Below are 13,438 nucleotides of genomic sequence, written 5' to 3' on the forward strand. Positions count from 1 at the left end.
CAGTAAAGCTATTTTTTTTAGAAAAGATGCCCTCCTTCCGGGTTTAAATAAGCACTAGGGACGTAATGTACAACATGATAAATATAATTAATACTGCTGTATGGTATATATGAAAGTTAAGAGAGCAAATCCTGAGTTCTCATCACAAGGAAAAAATTTTTCTATTTCTTTAATTTTGTAACTATAGGGATGCTGGATGTTCACTAAGCTTATTGTGATAATCATTTCTTTTAAAAAAATGTATATTTTATTTTATTTTTTTGGCCGGTGGCTTGGCTGGGGAGGGTCCTAGTTCCCGGACCAGGGATCCGTTCGGAGTCCTAACCACTAGACCACCAGGGAATTCCCCAATCATTCCACGGTGTATGTAATTCAAATCATTATGCTTTACACCTTAAGCTTATACAATGCTGTATGTCAATTATATAATAAAACTGGAAGAAAAAAATGTGCTTTCTCGATACATTGATAAATTTTTCAAAAGGGGGCGGGCAGTTTCCAACGGTATACACTGATTTTCTTTCTGGAAAAAAAAAAAAAGGCGTTTGCTTGTTCTGTATATTTCCTGGGTGATGGGATCAGAAGTGAAGTAGACTTTTTTCTTTAAACTTTTCTGCATTTGCGTAACGGTTTTTAACAACCACACGTTTGCATTTATAGTTTATAATAAATAAAACAACTTCCATTTTGCAAGAGGAAAATCGACTGAGCAGGGTCTAGCCCCTCCCACCCCCGGAGGCTCCTCCCCCTGCCCCGTCCGGTCCAGCTAGACGCTGGGAGTTGACCGAGACTCAAGAGCTGCCTGCGAGCTGGTCCCCGCGCGCAGCGGTCCCCAGGGCAGTGACGAGAGCAGCCCTGCAGCTGCTTCCCGGAAAGCCCGAGGGTCAGCCTGGGCTAGACCAGTAAATCACCCCAGGAAGGGGCCCGAGCATTTCCTCTGCAGAGGGAGGGCAGCGAGGCGGGGAAATGCGTACAGGGTTGGATGAGTAAGGGGCCCCCACACATGCCTGGGTGGGGGATTAAGCTGGTGGGGATTTAGAAAGAAGAGGCGGTGCAGCCCAGCTCCCAAAGAACCAAAACAGGCACCTGGAAAACCAGCAGGACCTTCCTGAGTTCTTGGTGTCAAGGGCTCCCGGCTTCACTCTCTGCTTCCCTGGGCCTGTGGCTGGTGGGTAGTTCACCGGCCACCGAAGGGTAGTTCTGAGCCAATTTCCCCAGACAGAACCTCATTGGCCCATCTTGGGTCACGTGGCACACAGTCTTGCTCCAGCCAATGGGGAAGGGTCAAGTATATAAAGATGCCTTCCAAAGGGTCCTCAGGGAAGGGCCAGGCGCCGCCTGGATTGCTCCTCAAAGGCTGTCCACTACACTCCACGAGCACACACGAACACAAAAAAAACCCTAACTGGGTGGTTTAGCCTCCAGACAGCATGGTGCCTCCCTATGTGGCAGCTGTCCTGAGGGGCCCAAGTATTAGAAGGACAGCCTGGTCCAAGCCCCCTCCCATGGAGCGGATCCCCACCCAGGTCTGTGCACATCCCTGGTGACAGCTGCTAAGTCACCTCCCCCAGGGCAGCAATGGCAGAAATCCTCTGAGGAATCTGAACAAGGCTATGCGGAGAAAGGTCAGCTATGTCGGTAGGAGCAGGGATGAAAAGATACGCACGGGGTGGACAGAGGAGTCAAGACAATGGTGATGGCTCTTGACCATCACCAGAGCTGCAGTGTCACCGCGGCAACACTGATGTAGCAACCACCACAACAAGGCTCAGCAAGTCCTACTTTCGACAGGCTGAGCAGTTGCCACGCAGGAGGACCCCGAGTAGGAAGCCACCAGTGCCGGCTACACACAATCAGAGCCCCTTGTCTGACTACTAGCGTTTAATGCTAACATTCGCACCGATCCAGCACCTTCAACAGGCCAGGCACTCATTCTAAGCACCTCATATATTACATCCTCTCACGCAGCCCCCCTAACAACTCCAAGAGGTAGTACTATTGCCCCCATTTTATTTATTTATTTGGCTGTGCCATGCGGCATGTGGGATCTTAGTTCCCCAACCAGGGATTGAGCCCGTGCCCCCTGCAGTGGAAGCGCAGAGTCTTAACCACTGGACCGCCAGGGAAGTCCCCTATTACCCCCCATGTTACAGATGGGAAAACTAGGTACAAAGAGATTCAGTAAATGGCCCTGGTTCACAGGGGTGGGATTCAAACCTGGGCAGCCTGGCTTTGATGTCATGCTCGTAACCACTGCCCCTTCAGGCGCTGGCGTGTGTCTGACACTGTTCCGGGCACTGGGATACAGACATCCTCCTTGTGGGCCTGGGGAAAATGGTGCAAATAGCACTGACCCACGTCAGGAGCTGTCGCTGTTGTTTTAAGAGCTGCAAGCTTGGTACTCTAAGAGAATCTAGAAAGGGACCATCTTGCTTGGAGGGGTCAGGGAGGGCTTCCCTGCAGAACTGATGATGCTGAGGTCTACAGAGGGACAAGGAGTGAGGGAGGCAAAGCGGAGAGGGCAGAGTCTATGGAAGGAAGAGGTCCAGGTGAGAGGGAACCACATGTACAGCATGCCCGAGATTGGGTAAGTGCTTTGCTGAGGGTCACCCCAGGCAAAGGTGAGAAGGCATGATAAGGACCCTGCCCTGGTCTCCAGGTGACTGCCCCTGCCTCTCTGTGACCCTCCCTCACCTCGCCACTGGCAGTCACCATCAAATGCCCGCAGCTGTCCGAGGTGGCAGCAGGTCAAACCCGTAGATGTATTCAATCTCTGTTTGCTACCAAGTGGCCCGGAAGGACGCTAATCACTTTAGTGCCCAGTTTGCGGGAGTCATGATGATTCAGGGAAAAAGCTACTTGCTGGATTCTGGAAGGGTGTTCAGCCGATCCGGCTACCCAAGCGTAGAGATGCTAATCAGAGGCCAGTCTGGCCACTGGTCACCTCGAGAGTGGGGCCCCAGTGGTCTATGGAGCAGCCCTGGTGTCTTTCCAAGGGCTTATTGTGGTCACTGCTGGCTTTCCTAAATGAGTTCAAGAGCAAACGCTGGGGTTTTCGAGAAGTGCTTCAGCCTCAGCATCTGATGACATTCTCGACAAGAATGGTCAATTTCTGGACCCCAACGGCAACAGAGGGGTTGTCAACACGGGAGGCTGGGTCACTCCTGAGGGTCAGGCACCACTCAACAGGGCAAGACAATGGCTTGGGCTCATACTAACCAGCTGGGCAGAGGTGGCAGCAATTGTGTGAGGGCAGGGAACTCACCCCGTCTCCTGCTCTTCAGGCAAAGCTGGTTTTGCCTTCTTGGAGGGAATGTTTAAAATGCTCTTGACTGTTGGCTCCGAGATTTCATATCTGGAAATTACCCCTCCTGGGACTCTCCATCAGCACACAGGGCGTATTTACAAGGGTGCTCACTGCAGTGGCTTGAAGTAGTTAAAAACTGCAAGCACTGCAAACATATCCTGGTGGAACTGGCTAAATCTAGTGTGGATGTCCTCACCATGGACAACTGCAGTCCCCAAAGAGAATGTTCCAGCAAGGGGAAACCTCTAAGAGTCACTTTTAAGTAAAACAAAACAAAACAACCTAAAAGTGACAAAACAATGTGTATTGTATTATTCCATTTTTCTTTCTTTCTTTCTTTCTTTCTTTCTTTCTTTCTTTCTTTCTTTTTAAAGATGCCAGTATTACAGGCTTTAAAAAAGCTACCTGAACCATCTTAATGGAGGTCATCTCTGGGAGGGGGCATCACCGGGGACTGTCACTTTCTAAACTTTCACTTTCTAGAGCATGAAATTGTGCTGCTTGACTTTTTTTTTTAACATCTTTATTGGAGTATAATTGCTTTACAATGGTGTGTTAGTTTCTGCTGTATAACAAAGTGAATCAGCTATACATATACACATATCCCCATATCTCCTCCCTCTTGCATCTCCCTCCCACCCTCCCTATCCCACCCCTCTAGGTGTTCAAAAGCATCGAGCTGATCTCCCTGTGCTATGCAGCTGCTTCCCACTAGCTATCTATTTTGTGCTGCTTGGATTTTTCAGAGATGAGTATGTGTTACTTTTGCTTTGAGATCTTTTTTGGCCACGCTGTGCGGCTTATAGGATCCTAATTCCCGACCAGGGATCGAACCTGGGCCCCTGCAGTGAAAGCACTGAATCTTAACCACTGGGCCGCCAGGGAACTCCTTGAGATCTTTCTTTTTTAATGTAAGCATTGACCACTGTAACCTTCCCTCTTATTACTGCTTTCGTTGTATCCCATAAGTGTTGGCATGTTGTGTTTTTGTTTCCATTTGTTCTCAAGACATTTTCTCATTTCCCTTGAGATTTCTTCTTTGACCCACTGAGTGCTTAAGAGTGTGCCGTTTAATTTCCACAGATTTGTGAATTTTCCAGTTTTCCTCCTGCCACTGATTTCTCGTTTCAATCTGCTACAGAGCCTGTGCTACATTTGAGGTCAGCAGAGCAGTGACTAAAAAGAGAAAAAGTCTGGATAGCACGGTGGTGAAGAGCTCAGGCCCAGGATTCAGACTGTCTGGATTTGAAGTCAGCTCCATCATCGATTACCCGTATGACCTTGGGCATGACATCACCTGTCTGTGCCTCAGTTTCTTCATCTGTGAAATGGGACATACCTCATGGGACTGTTGTGAGGATTGAAAGAGTTCATCTGCTAAAAACCATAGATCAGTGCCTGGAGCACATACTAAGGTTCAGGGAAGTGTCAGCTGTGGTGATGGAGGGAGGGCGGGACAGTGGCAACGGCACAGGCTAGAGGGTGTTTCCTCTGAGCCTTGTATGGGGGCCACAAGCATGTACAATGGAGCTCCCTGCCCTCCAGGAGCAAAAGGGCTGCCGAGCCCCAGCGTGATGCTTACCCCGTGGAAGGATGAGTGTCAGCAGCGTTGTGTTCATTTGTTCCTTGCTTCTCTCTTCCACTCACTCACCGGCCCCCTGTTATGTGCTTGGCCTGGGAGGGGGAATGGACGTGAACTCTTCTGTGAAATGCGGATAACGATTGTCTTAGTCTGTTCTGGCTGCTATAACAAAACCACCACAGACTGCGTGGTTTACAAACAACAGAAATTTATTTCTCACAGTTCTGAAGTCAGGGAAGTCCAGGATCAAGGTACTGGCAGATTCGGTGACTGGTGAGAGAGCCTGTCTTCTTGCTGTGTCCTCACATAGCAGAAGGGGCAGGGGAGCTCTCTGGGATCTCCTTTAAAAGGGCACTAATCCTATTCACGGGGACTCCACCTCATGACCCAAGCACCTCCAAAAGGCCCCACTGTCAAATACAATCACACTGGGGGTTAGAGTTTCAACATATGACTTTGGTGGGGGGGGGGGAAGAAACATTTGGTCTATAGCAGTGATGGAACCCCCTGCAGGCTATTGGCTTTTGAGGAGAACTTAGGAGCACAGGGGTTAGCCTGGGGCATGGGCCCCCAGGGCGAGGTCAATACACAGAAGCTGTTGCTTAGACAAAGAGAAGTGACAGCATCAGAGCATCAGGGCATCCTTGAAAGCCAGCCCCCTTGCAGGAGAATGGTCAACACTGCCCTGCCTTGGGGCCGCATCAATGAATCGCTGTGCTGACTTCAACCCTCCCCGCCAAGCCAACAAAACCTCACTGAGATCACCACTCTTACCCAATTGTTCACACTTGTACCCCCAGCGCTTACATCAGTGCGTGGCACAGAATGGGCACTCAGTTTTTGATCTAGTCGAACAGGCACTATTCTAAGCACTTTTACAAAAATCATTGCTCATAACATCCCTGGGAAATAGGTACTATATTTCCGTTTTAGAGATCAGAAAACAGAGGCATAAGGAGGTTATATAACTTGTCCAAGTTTACACAGCCAAGTAGTGGCTGAGTTGGAATTTGAACCCTGGGAGGTATTTGTTGAAGGAAGGAAGGAAGGAAAGGGTGAGGGGCAGGGTCTGGGGGTCTGTAGTTCTGAAATGCAGAATCAGAGAACAGGGCCCTTAGCAAGCATCAATCTCCACCCCACTCCCCTGCTGTTCTACAAGTGGGCAGTGGGGACTAAGGTCTGGGAGGGTGGGGCCCTAAAGCCAAGAAGGAGAGTAAAATTCAGGATTCCCAGTTCCCAGTCAGGAGTTTGGAATATGTTAGAAAATCCCAAGTGTTGAATTCCTCACTGTCACTGGAAAGAGTTTCATTGTGAGTTGAGTGGAAGGGACAGGTTACAAAACATGGTGTGATGTTAATAGCTGACATTTGACTAGTGCTTCCCCTGTGCCATGTAATTTACAACACCCTTTATGTACATTACTACTTTGTAGAATCCTCAAAAGAATTTCATGAGGTAAGTATGGTCACTAAACCCATTTTACAGCTGTGAAAATTGAGGCTCAGCGTCTCCAAGCGACTGGCTCCAGGTCATGGAGCTAATGAGTGAAGGAGTCTGGGACTTGTACCGTGGTCCCTGCTGCAGCCCCTGTCCCCCGCTGATCTCCTAGTGCCTCACCACTGTTGATTTCCACATTTAAAAATAATAGCTGTTATTATATATAGAATGGATAAACAACAAGGTCCCACTGTATAGCACAGGGAACTATATTCAATATCCTATGAGAAACCACAATGGAAAAGAATATATGAAAAAAGAACGTGTGTATATATATACATATATATATATGTGTATATATATATGACTGAATCACTTTGCTGTACAACAGAAATTAACACAACATTGTAAATCAACTATACTTCAATTAAAAAACAAATAGCTGTTGCTGACAGTACCACCGGGCACTGTGACTAAGAAATTATACAATAAGCAGAGCTCAGCAAGGGCTAAAGGGCTGTGGTGTATGCCTAAGAGGTAGGGAGTTACCTAAGAGGACAGGGAGGTGACCTGGGAACACCTCTTCTCAGTAAACACAGCCCTGATCACTGGGTGAAAGGTGTCGGACTTCTGACCAGTTATGTAAGTTCAGGGTCCACCTGCCGACTCCTGGTCTGCTGGGTGGGGGTCTGAAAAGGTTCAGAAGACCAAGTCTAGCTCTGGATGTCCCCTTTGAGGTCGCCTAGCACACGGTCAGGCTGCCTGAGCAAAGCCTCAGCCGAACCCCTCCCTCTACCCTGGTCGAGGCCAACAGGGCCACAGTGACACTTCCCAGAAATGGGACTTCTTCCTGCCCTTTCAGGAAACCCTCAGAGGCCCCCTCCATGGCTTTCATTTGACTTTGCACAGAAGGAATTCGACTGGACTCTATTTCCAGAGTGGCTCTGTGCCATACACTTTCCCCTCATAACTTGTATAACTGTGCAGAGGTGTCATTATCTCCATTTTATGGGTGAGGACACCGAAAGAGGTTAATAGCTTGCTTGAAGCAATAGGGCTGGGATTTTCTTTTTCTTTTCGTTTTTTTAGGGCAGGGATCTGAACCCAGGTTGCTTTAAACAAAAGGAAGGTCCCAGGAACTGTGTGTTCATGATGTATCTTGAGATACAGGTGGCAGGAAGAAAAGGGAAAGTTAAAGAGGCTAAATTCCCTTTTTTTTTTTTTTGTCCACACTGCTTGTGGGATCTTAATTCCCCGGCCAGGGATTGAACCCGGGCCCCTGGCAGTGAGGGCACCAAGCCCTAACCACTAGGCTGCCAGCGGATTCCCCAAATTCCTGAATCTTACAGGCCACGTAGGGAGCTGGCCTGGAGTAATCACATCATCCTCTCTCTAAAACCTTCCACGGCTCCCCTTTACCTTTAACATAAAGCACAGCCTCATTAACATGGCCTGCAAGGCCCTCCTGTAGGATGGGGCCTGCCTACCTTTCTAGGCCTGCCCTCACCTCTCACAGATCCTGGGCTCCTACCTTCTCTAAGCTTAGTCTTTCCTCTCCACCAACTCCCCTCTCTCCTGGCTGACTTCTACCCACTGCTCAGGCTCAGGCTTACATGCTAGTTACTCAGAAAAGTCTGTCCTGACCACACACACCAGGCCAGGCCTCTTCTGTGTTCTCACTTTCCCCCCCTGAGCTCCTCCTGACCTCCAGGTGTATCACAGCTCTCATCACTTGGGCCACATCTACATGCCTGCCACTACAGCCCCAGTCCCAGAGCAGATGGTGTGATAAACATCTGTGAATGAAACATGAATGAATGAAGTGCTTGGCAGACCTTGGAAGGCTGGGGTAGGCAACAGACAGAGCGGGAGGCTGGTGAGGTGGCTGGGCTGACCTGCAGGTTGTATTAATGACAATACTGCAAGGGTAGGGCCGGCGCTCAGAGGTGGGAACACAGGCTGAAGTTTGGACTTTGTCCCATCAGCGATCTGGAATCCTGGGCTGAAGGCATGCTGGAGCCGAAGCCCTGGTTTAAGAAAATAAGTCTGGCCTTGAAGCTGTAGGGGAAGACGGGCGGCTCTGGGGAAAGCCACCCATGGGTCTCTGGACACGATGAAAACGGTGTAAACACACTCTCGTGTTTCAACCTGGGAATCTGGCCTGATTTTACACAGTGTCGGGTCAGGCATTGGGCCTTGGCCTTCACCCACTCACTAATCAAATCTGGCCAACAACCCCAGGAGATAGGGACTGCTCTGGCCCCACTGGACAGATGGGAAAACTGAGGCTCAGAGAGGTTGAATGACCCTCCCCAAGTCACACAGGGACTCTCCATTGCTGCCTTAATTAAACTGTATTACAGCATGCTCAGAGGTGGGGGATCTAGACCATCCGGACTTGCACTGTATAATACGGTAGTCTAAGTTTTTAATTTAAATTCAATGGAGTTTAAAATTCAGTTTCTCAGTCACACTAGTCACATTTTTAAGTGCTCACTAGCCACATGTAGTAGTGGTTACCATATTGAACAGTGCAGAGATGGAACATTTCCATCATTGCAGAAAGTTCCATTAATAGTGCTCATCTAGGGGCTTCCCTGGTGGCGCAGTGGTTGAGAGTCCGCCTGCCGATGCAGGGGACACGGGTTCGTTCCCCGGTCTGGGAAGATCCCACATGCCGCGGAGCGGCTGGGCCCGTGAGCCATGGCCGCTGGGCCTGCGCGTCCGGAGCCTGTGCTCCGCAATGGGAGAGGCCACAACAGTGAGAGGCCCGCGTATCACCAAAAAAAAAAAAAAAAAAAATAGTGCTCATCTAGACCATGGCGGTGGACAGGTCTACAGAGACCACTCAATTCAATGCTCTTATTTAGCAGATAGTGAAAGAGAGGTCAGGGACTGGTTCAAAGTCACACAGTGAATCAATGACAGAGGTAGAACTCAAAACCTGGGTTCCTGACTCCCAGTCCAGTGCTCTCTCCACTGAAGTAGGTGGATTCCTATCTCTTAGCTGGGGTTTGGTAAGAGCTGCTGTGAGGCAAATAGACACCATAAGCAAAGTCCAGTGACCACTGATTAAGTTGAAGTAATACTTTAACGTTTATAACAGAGGTTGATATCCAAATGTGTAATAAGCTACTACAAATAAATAACAAAAAGATGACAACTCAAGTTTTTAAAACTGGACAAAGGATATGGCCAGGCAATTTACAGAAATTCAATTTGCCAAAAGAAGATGAAAAGATGCTAGTGCAAGAAAGGCAAGCATGGTAGTAGAGGGTGTTTTGTTTTGAAACAGATTGGTAAAGATGGAGAAAGTATGGGAACGGGCACTGTCTTATACTGCTGGTGGGGGTATAAATGGGTCCAACTTTTTGGAAGGCAGTTTGGCAGCATCTCTCAACAGTAAATATGTAAATACCCTTTGACTCAGTAATCCTTGGGCTGGAAGCCGGGCTGCCTGACTGCAGATCCTGTGTTCTGAACCATGATTACTCTCCGCAAGTGATGGTCAGGCTTGGGTTGGAAAGGGCAAGAGTTGGTGGACCAATGGGGAGACTTGTGGACTTGGCCGTGGGAGGTTTAAGCAGGACCGATCACCACGGGTGAGTTCTTTGGAGCCTTTATCTTCATGTGTGACTGGCTCAGATATTCGCAAGGAGCCCAGCACAAATCGATACGCCCTTGGTCAGCTGCTGGGGTGGCTCAGCTGCCATTCCAGTTCTGCAAATGATTGGAGCCGAGTCACCACTGAATCAGCACTGACCGCCTATGGCAAGCAGCGCTGGGAAAACGGCTTGGCGTGGCCCTGTGTGCTGGCTGGCAGGTGACTGAGAGAGCAGGCCAGCTGAGCAGCTGCCTGCCCTCAGGGTGATTTGGGCAAGTGGCATTTTCCATCCCAACCTCCATTTCCCCTGTCTTTCCTCCTTTCATTTTCTCTTCCTTTCTTCCCTTTTCCCCTCCCGCCCTCCCACCTCGCTTCCAATGAATGCCAAGTACACACCAGTTTTTGTGACAGAAAACAGAAGGCCGAGCCCTCATTTCTCTGCACACAGATGTTCGGTAACGAGGGGGCACAGAGCACGGAGTAAGCATTGTGCCTGATGTGGGGGAATGGGGTGGGAGAGGATGCTTGAGCTGAAGCCTGACACTGAGTAGGTGTCACCAGGTGGGCAAGAGGACATGGTCAGGACCTTTGAGCAGGGCTGCAGGGGTCCGAGCAGGGCAGGCAGGGAGAGGCTGAGCAGTTGATTCCAGAGGGGACTGAATGCCTGGCTAAGAACTTTTTTTTTTTTTTTTCTCTAAGAACCTTTGACTTGCTCTCGCCGCTCTCGCCTTCTGCCTTCGGAGATGGCCCACACTCTATCTGTGAAGTGTGTTTCTCCCAAGGCCGTTCTCACCTTTTGAGATGGACCGCATTTTGTCTATGGAATGTGTATCTCTCTAAAGAAATCCACTTCTTACCTAAAAAAAAAAAAAAAAGAGAGAAAGAAAGAAAAGAAACTTTAACTTTATCCAGAGGGTGTTGGACAAGCATGGAAGGCCTTTTGCTAATAATATCCTTATAATTATATATTATTAAATTATAAAATAAATCGATCATATTACAAAAACCAAACAATATCCCAGAATATTCATTAAAATAATAAACATTTCCCCCAAAACCCTCTCCTTAGTTGAAAACCTCTGGTAACAATTTAGTGTATCCTTCAAGATTCTCTTCTATGCACACATAAATAGATCTATTTTTCTTGACAAAAATAAGCTCATCCTTTATATACTGTCTGTGCTTGCTTTGCCACGATAGGGTGGACATCTCCCACCTTGGCACACACATCTCCAGCATCCTTCTCAACAGCTGGACAGCATCTCACTGATGATGCTTCCCTTCATCCCACAAATATGTATTTATTTAACCCTATTGGGTACTGGGTATTATCCCAGGTGCTGAGGATGGAGCAAGGCACAAAACACAGTCCTTCCCCTCAAAGACACCCTCTTCCTACTGTCAGACATCAGGCTGCTGCCAATATTTTCGTATAATACATAATGGTGCAGGGCCATCTTGCACATGTAACTTTGTACGCACGTGTGAGTATCGCTATTGGGTAACTTACTTTAAATGGACTTGTGCATATTGAATTTTGATACTTATTGGCAACACCAAGGAGTTTAAAAATAGGTGACAGGGTTAAATCTACAGTCATCCATCCACCCACCCATCCGTCCATCCACACATCTATCCATTCATATATACATCCATACATATGTGTATGGCTATATGCATATGCATGATATATATGCACCCATCCCTTGGACAACCATTTATTGACTGTCTATCATGTGACAGGCCATGAAGTGGATGTGAGGACACCATGGGCGAGGTGTCTGATCCTGTGACGCTTGTGCTGTAACGAGAGAGAAGAAGATAGCATCACAAGAGTTTGTCTAGGGCCAGATAAAGGTAAGGATCCTCTAAGGGTACCCCCACTTTCTCCAGCTGTGAGTCTGCTCTACAGGCTGATGTCCCACGCAGCCCCTCCATCCCCTCTACTCCTTCCTCACTCCTATGCCAGGGCTTGTGCTCACTTAACTCCTGACTCGGGGAACCTGGTGCCATTCAGTCAAATTCAAAATCCTGGGAGTATTCAGAAAGTTCTAGTGGGTGACTATGATCACTTCTCAACAGGTGTTCCCTCTCTCTTCCCATTGTTCTGGCTCCGCCGTGGTCTGAGCCACCAGTTTCCAGTTGGAATGGCTGTAGTAGCCTCCTCGCCTGTCTGCCTGCCTCTGTTCTCGCCTGCTGACCATCAATCCGTTCTCCAAAGGATGGAAAGAACTGGAAAGAACTTTCAAACTGGAAAGAACTTTCATAAAGGTATTTTGGATCTTGTCACCAACCTGCTTACATCTTCCCATGGTGTCCTTTTGGGCTTAGACTAAAATCTAAACTCCTCCCAGGCCCAGAGGGCCCACATGAGCCGGCTCCTGCCTGACTCCACGCCTCTCTCTCCTCCCTCCACACACTCCCCTCCAGGCACACAGAGTCCTGGAAACATGCCAGCTCCTGCCTCTGCGCCCAGAGCTTCCTGTGCTTGGGGCCCCCTTCTTATGTAGGTCTGGGCTGAGATAACGCTTTGCAGAGGATTTCCTTGATCATCTAAAGCAGGACTCCCAATCCTATCATCCTCTCTCAAAGTCTCCTGGGATTCCTTTTCCAGACCACTTACTTGTCTGAATTATGTTATTAGGTACTGGTTTCCTCATATGTCCGGTCAGGGCCTCAGGGAGGAAGGACAGGCTATGCTCGAGAGTTTAGGGGGCTGGAGAAGTAAGGAAGTGCCAGCCTGGAGCTCCCTGCTAACTACTCACTCAGATCCCCATGTCCCTCCAGGCCTGAGCCTTTTGCGGGCACAGCCTCTTCTGGAAAGGTTGATATTTTTTATATATTTTTAAAAATATTTATTTATTCTCTTTCTTTATTTTCTTTATTTTTTTGGCTGCATCGGGTCTTCGTTGCAGCACGCAGGGTCTTCGTTGCAGTCCAGTTGTGGTGTGCGGGTTTTTATTCTCTCTCTAGTTGTGGCAGGTGGGGTCCAGAGTGCATGGGCCCTGTAGTTTGTGGCATGCAGGTTCTAGTTGTGCGAGCTCAGTAGTTGTGGCACCAGGGCTTAGTTGCCCCACGGCATGTGGGATCTTAGTTTCCTGACCAGGGATTGAACCCCTGTCCCCTGCATTGGAAGGTGGATTCTTTACCCCTGGACCACCAGGGAAGTCCCAAAGGTTGATGTTCTTATTCCTAATTTATAGACGAAGAAATTGTGGCTCAGAGATGGGAAAGTTTAGAGTGTCTCCTTCAAGATTCCTTCCTATGCATGCAAAACTATACCCAAAGTGTGTGACACAGGTGGTCGGTGTTGTGTCAGCCAGATTTTGGACCCAGTTCTGTTGGCTCCAGGGCAAGCGATCCTAGCCAGACCATACTGAACCCCCTCTCGGTTTGGAGTCCCTGAGCCTTGGTGTTTCGAACCAAGGCCATACTACCAATATGCAGCAGAACCCGGATCCTAACTCAGGCTTGTCTCCCCCCAAATGTAGCATCCTGTCCTGGCACC

The sequence above is a fragment of the Kogia breviceps genome, chromosome 8, assembly GCF_026419965.1.
Source record: "Kogia breviceps isolate mKogBre1 chromosome 8, mKogBre1 haplotype 1, whole genome shotgun sequence".
NCBI lineage: Eukaryota > Metazoa > Chordata > Mammalia > Artiodactyla > Physeteridae > Kogia > Kogia breviceps.